We start from the raw sequence: 13,920 nt of genomic DNA, 5'->3' as shown, positions 1-13,920 counted from the left end.
GAAAAGCGCCCTGAGACTGACGGGCTAACGCTAGAATAGTATCAAAACACAGTCCCTCTAGGCCTACAGTCCCTCAAATCAACATTTTCTGTCACGAGTATACTGGCCGAGGTCCATAGGATTGAACAATCCAATAATGACATCTTCTTAAAATGTCCAAATATTTGTAGAGTTATGATTTGCCAATGAGCTCCCTATAAACGGCTTTTAAAATCTTGGTAGCAACAGTAATGCCAAATTTATGATATAGGTAGGAAAGGGGGAATAATGCCATTTGCCTGTATAATGCTATGCACTCATCCATTACATTTTGCAGATAATATCGTCGAACATGTCCAAGTTAGAGAGTTCCAGCAGCATGAGACCAGAGTGCTCTAACATGAATAATATATCGATATTATCCGATAAAAGAGTGTTTTGGCATTTCCACTGACACACTTCTAATATTAGATTTTTAACATAGAAGGTAGACGATAGTATCGAGTTTATCCTATATAACCCGGTAAAACAGCATGTCGGCCATCGGCTACTGCGTAACTCTTCTAACATTAGACTCTTACTTTGATGTTATTATCGATTTTATCCGATAATTTCCGATAAACAACATATCGGGCATCATCCACTCCCCAAACCTTCTAATATTAGACTCAAACTTGGAGAACTTAGACAACATTATCACATAATGTCTAAAGTGCAAATGTCGCGGTATGTTCTCTGTGTGTTGTATATTATCAAGTCGATCGTGGAATTGTCGGAACCATAAAGGCACACCCCATGCAGGTTTTAGTTTACTTTGTTAGGGTGCATGAATCTGTATGGGACAATAGTTTGTGTTGCACCCCGCTGACTTCGTCCAGGCGTGATCGGGAAAATAGCCCAACAGTTTTGTGATGGTGCATCACACATGAGGCGTCAAGTAGCTTGTCTGGGCGGGAGGTCTCGAATGATAGGCCGTCCAAAGCTACATACACTCACAGTCAAGGACTGTCTGTGATCATAGACCATCGTTTTTCTCGAGGGTCTATGCTGTGATAGATACTTATAGACTGCAAAGAAAGCTCACACGCATGTTTAATAGCCAACCTGGATTTCAAATTTCCGAGAAGCAATCAATTATTTTGCACCACACATTCATTATATCAAAGTACCTCAATTTCCATGTAGTGCTATTGTTTTGCATAGATATTGCAGAGTTCAAATTGGTCAGAAAGCCGTGTTTTTAGCCAAGGGCATAACCTAACCGGCGTTTGCCTTTCAAAGTAATAATTTATAGAAGTTTGCCGCGACAGAATTCTATGTGACTATAGTCGATATACAGTGTGCACACCGCTGGCGTCCGTCTATTTTGCTATTGTTTGGTAATATACTCTGGAACTGAAAGGCCTGTGATCTGAAGTACAAAATGAAAAAATACCGGAATACTGAAAATCTTAATTTTGTCTCTTTCATTCACTAATATGGGGAAAATTGTTGTTTGAAAAAGACGGACAGACTTCTTCAACAGTATTTACACACAGTGTCTGCTAGAAATTCAAAGTTATATAAAACGAACTATGCTGACAATGGTTATTCTACCTGATAAATCGGCTCGTTTATCACCTACTTTCTGAATGCAATGTTAAAATGGAGGTGAAAAGGTATTTCTCAGGTCCTACCCATTTTAAACAGTTTAATATGCGAACATATTATGAATGAATTTAGCCATTAGTGGCATAATTCTGAAGGCTTTGTTGCCATCTCATCGTTGTCACCGTCTTCACACACCGTCTTCACAAATGTCGTGTCGAGTTAAATTGCTGCCATCAGCACCTCATATGGTAGGTTATTCCTCCACAGAACCGTTGAAAATGTCACCAAAAAAACAAATGAAAGGGTTCGTTTTAATGTCATGATCATTCTATCTGTAAATATGTCCCTCTTCCTTCCAGCGCATACCAGTTTCAGAATCCATTGCTGAATTTTGCAGACAATACTGCGTTTCCGTACCCTACCCGAGGCGTTCTCCTTGAGATCATGGAGGTAGAACCAGAGACGTTCGCGTTGATAACTCTTCTTAACTTGCCAGAAAACCTGCATGGTAAAACTCTTGATATTTTATTTCATGTTATTACACCATAAAAAATAATTCTGCTAAGATACTTAGAGGGAATTAGCAAAGTGAAAATGTATTATAATCCACATCTCCTAAATTCATGTAGATATTCAATCCACTGCTCGGTCTAATTTGTTTTATAACAGCATGGAGGTAGGAAGAGATATCTGCTTCCAAAATCAGAAAAAAATTATCTGTACAGAGAGAAATTCTGTTACGATGAAAATCACGCGTGTCTGCTTCGACAGTTCATTGATTCCGGGCGGATGTTCTTTGTGGAAGTCGTGTTATTCCAAAACCATAATCGTCGGAATCATAAAGGTGCTCTTCAATCAGGTGATAGTTTATTTTGTGAGGGTGTATGACTCACGCACAGATTAGAACAATGCGACAGTTTGTGTTGCACCCTGCTGGCTTCGTCCAGAAGTGGATGGAAACAGCCTAACAGCTTTGTGTAGCTTGATCCGATACGGGGCGTCAAGCGGCGTGTCTCGGAGGGCTGTCTGAAGGGGAAATAATGAACTTTGGGATATCGAAGGCAAAGATGGTCATTTGAAATACGAAATATTGTCATTATTTTGACATGAAGTAAGCACTGCTGAGAGCGGCTTCATTTTTTGTCGAGCTAAACGTAGCTCGACAAACATTTTTTGTCGAGCTAAACGTAGCTCGACAAAAAATGAAGCCGCTCTCAGCAGTGCTTACTTCATGTCAACTGAATGCATGTGTGATGATTACCACTGGATGAAACGGACAGAAAACAAACTCTTCCCTTAATTTCGTATCTTCAAAATACACCTTAACATTGAATGGAAGCCACAAACTTGATTTCTTTTCATGAATGGGATTGATGAGTCTACATTTTGTCTCATTCGCACGGGTACCTTCGGTGTCACGTGATCACTTCTGACCGTCACCCTCTGTGAATAAAACGCAGTTTACTCTTTCCATGGAAGCTGAGACAACTTTCCTGCAACCTCAATTTCAAACACAGTCCCTCCTGTGCGCCGACCTTTGCAGAAAGTTGCAGAGGTGCTTGAAAACAAAGCTATGGTGTATGGTCTTGACGGATTATACTTGAATGCTCTATGCATTCACAGCAAACACTGTTCAGAGTGGTGCACTTCCTGTCGAACAAAGACAGGAATCAAGAAGTGCATGATGGTGTTTTAACAATCTTTCAAATTGTACAAAGCGGAAATAGTGTGATCATTGGATATCATGTTTTTAACTAAAATTTGGAAAGGTGCTTCCTCTTGTTCTGTTGTGGAAGGAATTTACCTCGTCGCTATTTCTCATTCTTGTCCAAGGACATCAATATATGTATGGCAATGTTATCTTTCTAACTTTACCATTTCATCACATCAAGGGCGTTCCTAGACATATTTTAAAAACCCCACCTTCTTCGCCCATATCTCATCATGTGACTATTTCCATAGAAACATCGCTGATCGTCGGCATCACTAAGGAAAACCCGAACAATAGCTTCCATGACAATGGCAGGCATCGTTAGTTTCGTAAACAGTAGAATGAATCTTCAAAAAACCCCGAAACACACATAAACTCGGCCGACATATACCGACCTTCGATTTCAATAATCAAAATCACATCTCGATAGCAAACAGCAAGGGTATTTATGCATTTTTGAAGACTTATGCCAAGTTTGCATTGTAGATCTGCTGCACCCTGCTGTTCTCACCGAGACTATAGGTGAAAGACGTCCTTTGATTTAGCCGTCCCTACGAAGCGACCACAGGCGACCCAATAGGTTCTGAGTTTTTCACACTGTTTTCTCTATCATTTTCTCTTCTTTCTTCATGCTCTGAATGATCGGAATAAATAAAATAAATGGTTTATATAACCTAACCTAACCTGTGACTCTTTATTTATTTTACACTCCATTACAAGGACGTATATCTCTCATACACACATGCTGTAGTTAATTAGTCAACACAACTAATTATGCTAATCCGTGGACTTATCAGAGGTTGGTCAACATCGGAAAGATAGTAGTAACCATTCCTATCTTTCGCGATGTTGACCAACCCGTAAAATCCCTGATAAGTCCACGGATTAGCATAATTAGTTGTGTTGACTAATTAATTACAGCATGTGTGTATGAGAGATATACGTCCTTGTAATGGAGTGTAAAATAAATGAAGAGTCACAGGTTAGGTTAGGTATATAAACCACTTATTTTATTTATTCCGATCATTCAGAGTATGAAGAAAGAAGAGAAAATGATAGAGAAAACAGTGTGAAAAACTCAGAACCTATTGGGTCGCCTGCGAAGCGACGAGGAGTCCCGTACCTTACTTTTAGAGTTGAAATCGCTTCCGATATTTACTTTCTGAGAGATCCGTTGTAACAGTTTACTTCGATAATTATTTAACTACGCCATATTTGTATTCTCGTTGTTGAACCTTTATACTCGATATGATTATATCTTTGAGAAACCATGTCTTTAACGGATAGCTTCGTGGCCTTCAGTTTAACCAGAACTGAAGTTGTAAATGTATGGCATTGTTCAAATTGTGAACCTGAAGCAGACCATTTCTAATGTGCATTGTGGAAAGATACATCTAAACGACGCATTCACACGTAAAGTGGCGATAGGCGTTCATTTTTGTTCAAAGCTTAAAAAATTGCGAAACGATTTTACACACCATTTGCAGTGTTTTTATCGTTTGTTCAATTGCTTGCTGACACACATTGTTTCTCAACCCGGTATGCCAAGTTTTACTGTCTTCGATTGCGGTGAGTCTGAGAAAGTCGGCAACCTTACAACCAAACACCGGTCAAAAGAACAAACAAACAAAAACCAGACTTGCCACCATAGTTTCCAAAGCGTCGCTCTCTCACGCAGAAATCAAAACGAAAACAAAAAGGGCATTCATCAAAAGTCAGACGAGTGGTTTGTGTAACAAACAGTCATGTAATTGTGTGCATTCTTTCCTTTGTTGCTAATCCGAAAATGAAACTAAATGACACGGAGCCTTGACAAGATTTGATACGGTGACAATTCAGCAATTACAATTATCTTTACTTGTTCATTACATACGCGTTGTAGCGAAAAGATTACGTGAACTTGCAATTCAAGGTTTACTCAAGCTTGTGCATTGCAGTTAATACAACCATTTAATTTTCTGGGTGGAAACCGAAGGCGAAGAGCTAGTTCATGAGAAAATCCCCCTACATACATCACACCGCCATGCTTTCATACAGCATGAATGTCTCTTTTTACATCCAACACGAACGAACCTACATTGCCGTAGATATGGTCGTGGGTACCAATGAATGAACTTGAAAGGCTAATTATAATAACATGCTGATGTATTAAAACCATGGACAGTAAAACATGGATGATTTCTTTGCTTCTGCTTATTCTACGGAGTTAGTACAGTGTATTGAGGGCCGGGTAACAATACAAGTCAATCCAAAAGGTGAAAATTGAAAAGACTTTGCACCCACTTTTGTAATAACTTTCACAAAACAAGTGTAAAACTGAAATTTGCACTTGAATACGTTAATTTCCAAACGGTCTCAGGGGAATATAACGACTGCGAGTTTTCGCGGTGTGTGCCATACGCGAAGTATAGAACTGATTGACGTGCACGCGATACAATCAAAACTGAACGGGATTAAAAGACATTATTTGTCTAAAAGGGAATGGCCAAATATCGATAATTTTGGTAACTACATATTGTTGAAATGTCGGGCGTCGACTTGCGAAGGTTAATCACTTGTTGGCAAAGTGCAGCCATTCGCGACGCATTTTGGTATTGTATAATACGCGTGGTTTTATAGAAACAGCTTTTGTGATATCCTTGCATCAGGAAAAACTAAATCTGTTAACCGGGGTTTCATTCTTTTGAAAAAGCGAAGTAAAAATTTTGGCATTTCGAAATGCTACCAATTCGGAAACAGCTAACCACGTTGAGTAACCCGTTTTAGCAATTGCTCGTCAAAATGTGACACGGAAAGCCGATTACGTCTTTGGACCATAATCACTTGGACAAGTTTACTAATCTACTTTGTGGCGATAATCGCGTGTTGACCTTGAATTATTATACGATTACACCTGGTTACCAATAAACATTTCCGTAGAGTCCGGCAAGTGCTTGTTACAACGCCGGGTTACAACGGCACTGTGTGGTGTCGCTGCGGTAAATCAACAAAAATGCCTTTCTTTTTCTGGGGTCAATGACCGCCTTTTGTGGCCGATTCATATGTTGTCTCCTGCCCTATCTATATACCGACTTGAAACAATGGCGCACGCTGACGTTTAATGCAATTTAAATTCTTATAATAGTAAAAGTATTCAATTCAGCGAGGACGCAATGTAACACTGATACTGACGCGTGTTTGATTAGGCGGATCAGAAACTAATCCGATAAACATGGACCCTGGACTGCCGTGATGAACTCGTAATCTGTACATGTAGAAGCGCAAACCATGGTCAGTAGAGGGGAACTACCTCCACTGTCTATGTGCAAACCAAAAAATCTTTTGTCAGTATCATCAGACTCTAGCTGTAAGACCTGCCGCTGTGGGCGCTAATTCCTTACAAAATACCGACATACTCGCGTTACAAAAAGGATACCAGCGGAACGCCGTCAAACTGTTGTATCGGTTTAACCATGGAGGTAGGAAGAGTCTACCTCTATGAATAGGCTAGCAAAATGACACCTTTTTGAAGTGATTTTTTTTATTCTGCTGATCGGAACATTCGTTTCCAAGATAAACTATATTCCACAAAGACCATCTGCTGATGCCAACCAATAATAATAAGGCCAGGAAGAAAAAATAAATTGTTCATCGGAATCGCCGCTTCTACTTTGGCATATTTGGATTTTTTTTTTTTTGATCGCGGCAAATTCTTACTTCCGCATTACAAATATTTTTAGTACTGCCGCTGGTGGCGCCCTACACTGTGTCGGGTTTTCGCGGGCACGGGATTCTGAATGAGACTTCATTCGTGTTCGGACTTAGTTGACCGCCAACACGTTGTTGTTACGTCTGAATTTGGCGAATCACGACGCAAAGTGGGTCGATTTGGCCAGAAATTTGCTCGTTTTGTAAAGGTTAGTACATGTCACATGAGTATTAATTTGATCGCCAACATTCGACGTGATGGCCAACAGTTAGTTCCAGAGACGCTATTCAGTGCAGTGTTTGTCCTGATATTACGTTCGGCGATTTGTTCAACAAGATCGTGACAGCAGATGGACGGTGCATCCGATTGAATGAAAATTGCATCGAAAGTATAAAATTTACGGCAATGACAAAACACATGGTTGCGTCGATGTTAAAGTACGATCTGAATGATGACTATATAACTTCACTCCGATCACAGTACAGTGTTGTTAGACCATTATGTGTATATATATATATATAAATGTGTATATGTAGACAGTGGTAAAGAGGCCAAAACATGGGGCCAAAGTAAAATGAAAAAACTCAGATGCTAGGTCCCACCAGGACAATATTATAGGACAATACTGAATTGTTGAATTTCAGTGATTTGCTGTACATTTCAGTTTTATTCTGAGAGAATGTTGAACTGCTCAGAATATGTTGTGCAAACACTAACTGTGAATGTAATGGCCTATGTTATTGTTGGGAAATATATTCTTATTATTATTAGACTTTATTTAAACTCGATAAACTGTTGAGCCTGAGGCTCTTCTCACACAGAGTCGAGTGATATAGTATTGAATTCAGTTACCAGTATCAGTGTTTCTTGTCTGAGATATTTCAGGTAAAAAGGGAAACAATTATCTTGCCTTGTCTGCATCTGTGCAAAAATGCCACCGCGTTTACCTTCGGCCTAAAAAAAAATAAAAAAAAAAAATTTCGCTCGCCGCTCCTGGGACTTGGTCCAAGAAATCCGATGAACAAGATTTTTTTTTTCTCTGGCCTAACACCTTTATTTTCAAAATAACTATTTACATCGATGTTAGACATATTGTTTTACGTGTTGAACTTCGCTATCGGTAAAAATCACGATCGCCCTTGTTACAATAAGTACTAGATTAATTAAAATTCATTGTTAATTAGAAAATTGAAATGAAAGAGACAAGTTGTCATGAGTGAGACACTATTCCGAGAACCAAGGATTGAAAACGTAGAATCGCTTAGCACCCACTCTTTCAATATAATTTTGAAAGGTCGTGTCAAACACAACATTGACGCCTCGTTAAAACGATTCTATGAGTGTCAAATTTCGATATACATATCGTTTGTGACAGAAAGCAGATCCAAGAGAGTTGAATGGCATATCTTTACTGATTTTACTCAAATTTCTTTGATCATATTTCAAAAGTAAATTAATTTCTAGACAAGTACATTTTATTTAAGGGTATCTTTGATAAGGAGATATTAACTTCTTAGAGTCTATGTCGACATCTCGGCAGGTGTAAGTGACGAGTACATATGTTATATTTCCTTTGTTTTCAATAAATGAATACAGTTTGACAAACTTACAAACTTACTTTTGACATCCGCGACATTTCTGATCAAAAAAATTCGAAAGTTTGCTCGTTTTTGTTCTGCTTTATTTGGTTGGTTCTCTCCTAATGTTTCCATTTCCCCTTGGATGTGTCTGTTTAATGGTGTTGTTCGTGTTTTTTGCGCTATTGTTACTTAAATTGAAAACGTTTTGTTCTTCACAAAACTATTGGCTCTACACAGACCCCGCAACGCCAGGGTCTACCGTTTTACAAGCAGTGGTATCTGTGTTTCCAACATTGGTAAAAACAACGGAGAAAATATTATGCCATCGGTGTCTTTCTGATTTCACCGAGTAAATACAAATTGATACGCAGGAAGCTCCGTGCCTCAGGGTGTTTATCACGTGCCAAAAGGCAAATATTCTTCTCATAGAATTTTCCTATGCCTACAGTCGGCTAAGCATATCAATATGATTTTATCACACACAAGCAGTTTGATGAAAATTAAGTCCTATAGAATACAATCAACAGCATAGGGAAAATACGAAGTTTATTGGTTTTGTAAAACTTTCTTTATGCTTTTCATTCCTCTATCAACCCAAGCTGAGCGTATTTAATTAATTGCAGACACGCCCGGATGTTGACTTTGGCGCTTATCACCTAATTTTCCAACAAACAATAATCAAATGACGAGTGCGCTTCAACCTCCCTCGAAAATGAAAATATTGTGACATGAGATTAAATATGCATGCATCCTGATTTGTATGACAATTGCATCGGCCTTTTTCTTCATGTCCTGCTTGGTCCCACCCTCCGGCAAAACTGCAGTGTTTCCCTTTTATGTTTAGGATATTCTGATGTGTACCACCTGTAGTGGTGCATATACAGTAGCTTCAACTGCAGACAACCGTGCATTATATCGTAACCGTGTCGATCGACACGACCTCAAGGTGTTTCCCGTGGTTCGCGTTTCCAAATAAGGCACGTGTAGGTAGATCTGTAGAAAACAAAATTACGGCTCCAAATGCGCGAAGTCAATCGTTACATATCATTGTTCTACAGTCCCTCTTGAATACAATTAACCAGACGCTGTGTGTCAGTGGTGTCTTTGGTATGGCCCATTTGAAGAAGTGACCGTTGAGGGCGGTAATATTGGCAGACAGCACTTTCAGAAAACCGGGAGTAGAGAGTGGTCCTCCGAATGAAGAAATTTTATCAAAAAGTCAACGGCTTGTCATTCTTTTGATATCGATACAATGCCCATTTTGGTGTTATTTACCATGTAAATATTTGTATCCCCCTTCCTGTGTCGGTTTCGCTCTCGCCATCTCAGAAAAAACATGGAGTCCGTGTCCGACCTTTTCATATTTATGAGTCGTGACTATCGTCACTTATCATTTAAAAAATAGACGAAATAAACTTGTTTTCTCGGCGGTCTATGATCAAACCTTAAAACCTATTCATAACTATGTGTCCCGTTTTTGTAAAAGCTAAATTTATTTCTAGAGCATCGGTACAACGTTCTGTGCAATTAACGGTAGACATGATAATTGGTGACGAAAACCACGGAGGTCAATGAACTCAGAGTTTGTAATTGGTGGAGGGACTGTGAATGTGACAAAATACTTTAATAAGACAACAGACACCTCGAATAAACATAGCTTGAAGTAGCGATTAAAATAAGGTCTGTCTCTCTGCACGAGCGATGGTCGTACTATTTGTAACCGATTACTCTCCATGTACAGCTTATAATGCGAGAGACATGAAACGGTTTTCTCAAGTAGACCTCTGTCCGTGTAAAGTAACATGGATATAACTTTTTATGAAATCTGTGGATACATTTATTGTCTTTTAATGTCTTCAGGGTCAGAATTTTTCTTTGAACAAACGTAAAGAGAACACTATTTCAATGTTACAGCGTTTATTCTGAATAAAAATGATACGGGTGGATTATTAGACGGGTGCACTGTAAAGTTAAGTGTTCAAGGATAGAACACCATTTAAACGCCTTTTTTGTAACACTTTTTGAACGCGTCCAGACGTTCAGAAATTTAACACTACGTGTTCAACCAGCGTTCAATTTTTGAACACACGTGTGCAGATTTTGAACACTATGTGTTCATCAGACATTATATTGAACACATGGTGTTCCATATCTGAACACACGTCGCACATGAAATGTGTTCACAAAATTGAACGCATTTACGCGTTCAAAGGGCTGTAAAACTTTTTGAACGCATGGACGCCGTTCAACGATAAGTGTGTTAAAGGATTGAACACATGATATGCACTTGTTGAACACATTAACTTTTGGCGTTCAGGGGGTGTTCAAGCCTGGAAATAACATAACGGACCACTAATATTCAGTAAAATTATTTTATTCTAAAGAAACAAAAATTAGTTGAGTAAAATACAATTATTTAGTGTAAAATGGGAAAATAAACATGGCCACTTTGTAAAGTTTGTCAGAGGAAAACACCAACGATGTAAACACCTTCCTATCAAAACATAAACAAAAGAAAATCTTTATAAACACTGCCGATCGTTTTCAAAATATATGAACAAAGTAATGATAAAACAGCTTTAACTTCAATATTGTGGATTACATTATATGTTCACACTTGTAAAAACGTACAAAATATCTATTTTGAAAAAGCTCAAAATTTGTCTTACTTATCGCGTTGAAAACAGTATTCGTATGAAATGTTTACTCCGTTTTAGTAAGATAGTTTGAGACATTTCCTCTTGTAAAGACAATTGCAAACTTGGAAAAAGGTTAGTCAAGGCTTCTCTGACGCACATGGTACATAGTTGTCCACACTAAAGTAAACATAACATAATGCACAACATGTCAAGTTGTCACAAAGTGTCACAGTAAGACATAACATGCAGAAAGTGGGTAAAGGGGTCCTTGGAGGTGTAAAACCGCTTTCCTTGTCCAACAAAGTCCTTCATGAACGAAAAGATTTGATGGTTTGTAATACCTTTAAATAAACTCTGAAATAAATCAGTGACATTTCAAAACTCTACTTCTCAGAAATTAAAAACACATTAACTAATTTTGACTTCGTTTCATACGTTTTGTTCTGTATGTCAATAAGCATTTGCTGTTGAACCTGGAAATTTAAGTCCTTACTTAAATTCACTTGTGAAAGGAAACTGCAGTCTAAAACCAATGGCAAGAACCTAAATGTTACCCATTTCAACACCAATATAGCAATACAACAAGCGACTTAGACGTCGAAAGAGCTCGCAGTGTTATGTAAAGGATCTCTGACAGCTCGGGATGGCCTCACCAAAAATGGGAAAAAGCTGCAAAAAATACACAATTGAAGATTTCACCATGATTTGGACATATCAAATTGAGATCATCCCAAAAACATGTGTAGCAAATACCAAAGCTATCAGACAGGTAATTTTTAAGATACAAATTTTTTGACCAAAAATGGTAAAAATTTACCCCAAAATAAAAATTATATATATATGAAACTATATATGTTATCTAGCACTTCACATTACTTTAATGTCGCTACAGAAGGCATTCAGAACAGTCAAGAAAACGCTGACGGAGGGCATTACTTTTCTCGATAGATCAACATTTCCATGGGCTTGGTTACTCCGCGTGGAATATATGTTTAGCGTGTCTTCTCTCAAGAAATCTTCGTATTTCAGGTGCAACGCTTGCGAAATCCTTTTCCTCGGAGATTCGAACATGACTTGACATTCGAAACGGTACTAATATCTCTGCAAGGTGTCTTGGGCGCCCACGTACAAAAATCGACTAGAGAGGAAGTGGAAAACTGTCAAAAGATTTTCCTTTTCAAATATCTCTGTCATTGCGTGATTTTACAAGCATGGGTCAGTTTTCCATTAACAGATATCACAGTGCTCGATCATTCAGCCAATTTACCAATTACTGGTTTACTCGTCAAACAATTTCTTTTTAACCGCCGCGGACAAAATTGTTTGTATTTTGATCATTTAAATATCGCACTTTAAAGTGAAAGTATTGAATACACCCGCCATACAAAAGTAATTTTCCCAACATCGCTCTTTGGAAAATCATATCAATCTTTGAAGTCTCAATTTTCCCCTAGTACAAAGTCACGAGTGTCCTTATGATGATTCTATGCTTAGCGCCCTCTGTTGGAGATATCATCTATTGATGAAAACGTCACTCAAATGTGACCACAAAGCTACAGAGACAAAAATGAGATTTGTTGATTTGTCAATAACAAAAGTGCAGTGTAGAATTTAAAATTTGATAAAAATATAAAACATAATTTAAACATACACTAATTACTGAACAAAATATTAATACTCTGTCACAGTAAACCTATAATTGAACTTGCAATATTATGGTAGAGTGGTTACAGAAACGAAAACAATAATTATGTGTTCTTCTGGCATTATTAGTGTGTGTGTTTTAACTTTTACTTTCAGCTGCCACACCAACAATTAAAATGAATGTAATTAGTGTAAAATATAATGTAAATAGTGTCCCAAATATCTCTTGCAGTCACGCCTCCTTAGCTTGCATATTAAAATGGAGACCAATTCATCAGCAATTTATTTAGCATTATATTACACGTTCAAAGCGGACAGGCAAGCACCCACAACATCGAATTAGAAATTTCATTTAAAAAACTATAAAACTATAACAATAAAGTAATTTTTTTTAATGTGCACACAATTATGCCTGTATTCATTTCTGTCATCAAAATTTGCCCATTTTTCTGAAAATGTACACCCTTGAAATCTGACCAATTTTCAGACCCTGTAACAGGCCCTGTAGATTCAATACTGACACACCACTGTTTCTACACAGTATTTCAGTCATGAGGTCACAGCACTGGATACACTCAGAAATGGCATCACTGTATACATTACTTTAATACCAGGCCTGATACACACCTGTTCATACACCGCTGATATCTGAGCAATTTTACAGGTCATGTAACAGAGGTTATTTCTTAAGGATTGTTACAGGTACTGGTCAGACCCTGTTACAGGCATGTACTGAAATCTAACTGTACTTTTCTTGCTGTGTATAAGCCGCATTGTTTCATGTCATGTTTTATTCTTCATCCGTATTTCCCTTCATCTCAGTACTTACTGACTAACGGCTGTAACTACGGCTACTACGATTGAATTCAACAAGTGACAAGTCAGTCGTAAAGTTTTCTGTTCACTGTAGCCGACGAGAAGACAAATAACGATTTACACTGTGAACAATTTTACATTAGAAATTTAACTCAATAAAATATGAATGTGTTGTAGTCAGTAAAGAAAAGCAAAATAAGAAGTTTCGGTGCAATAAATAATCCTCTCTCTCTCTCTCTCTCTCTCTCTCTCTCTCTCTCTCTCTCTCTCTCA

At 38.0% G+C, this 13,920-nt stretch overlaps 1 long non-coding RNA gene across 1 annotated transcript; it reads right to left on the bottom strand.

The window, feature by feature from the left end:
- Positions 1-2,077: 2,077 nt before the first annotated feature.
- Positions 2,078-3,816, bottom strand: LOC139136816 (uncharacterized). Its single transcript, XR_011553255.1, has 3 exons — positions 3,374-3,816; positions 2,977-3,219; positions 2,078-2,595 (listed from the first exon to the last, which is right to left on the bottom strand). It is a non-coding gene; the product is annotated as an uncharacterized lncRNA (long non-coding RNA).
- Positions 3,817-13,920: the final 10,104 nt, after the last annotated feature.

The sequence above is a fragment of the Ptychodera flava genome, chromosome 7, assembly GCF_041260155.1.
Source record: "Ptychodera flava strain L36383 chromosome 7, AS_Pfla_20210202, whole genome shotgun sequence".
NCBI lineage: Eukaryota > Metazoa > Hemichordata > Enteropneusta > Ptychoderidae > Ptychodera > Ptychodera flava.
Note: the sequence above shows the minus strand (reverse complement) of the source record. Positions and strands in the feature narration are given on the sequence as shown.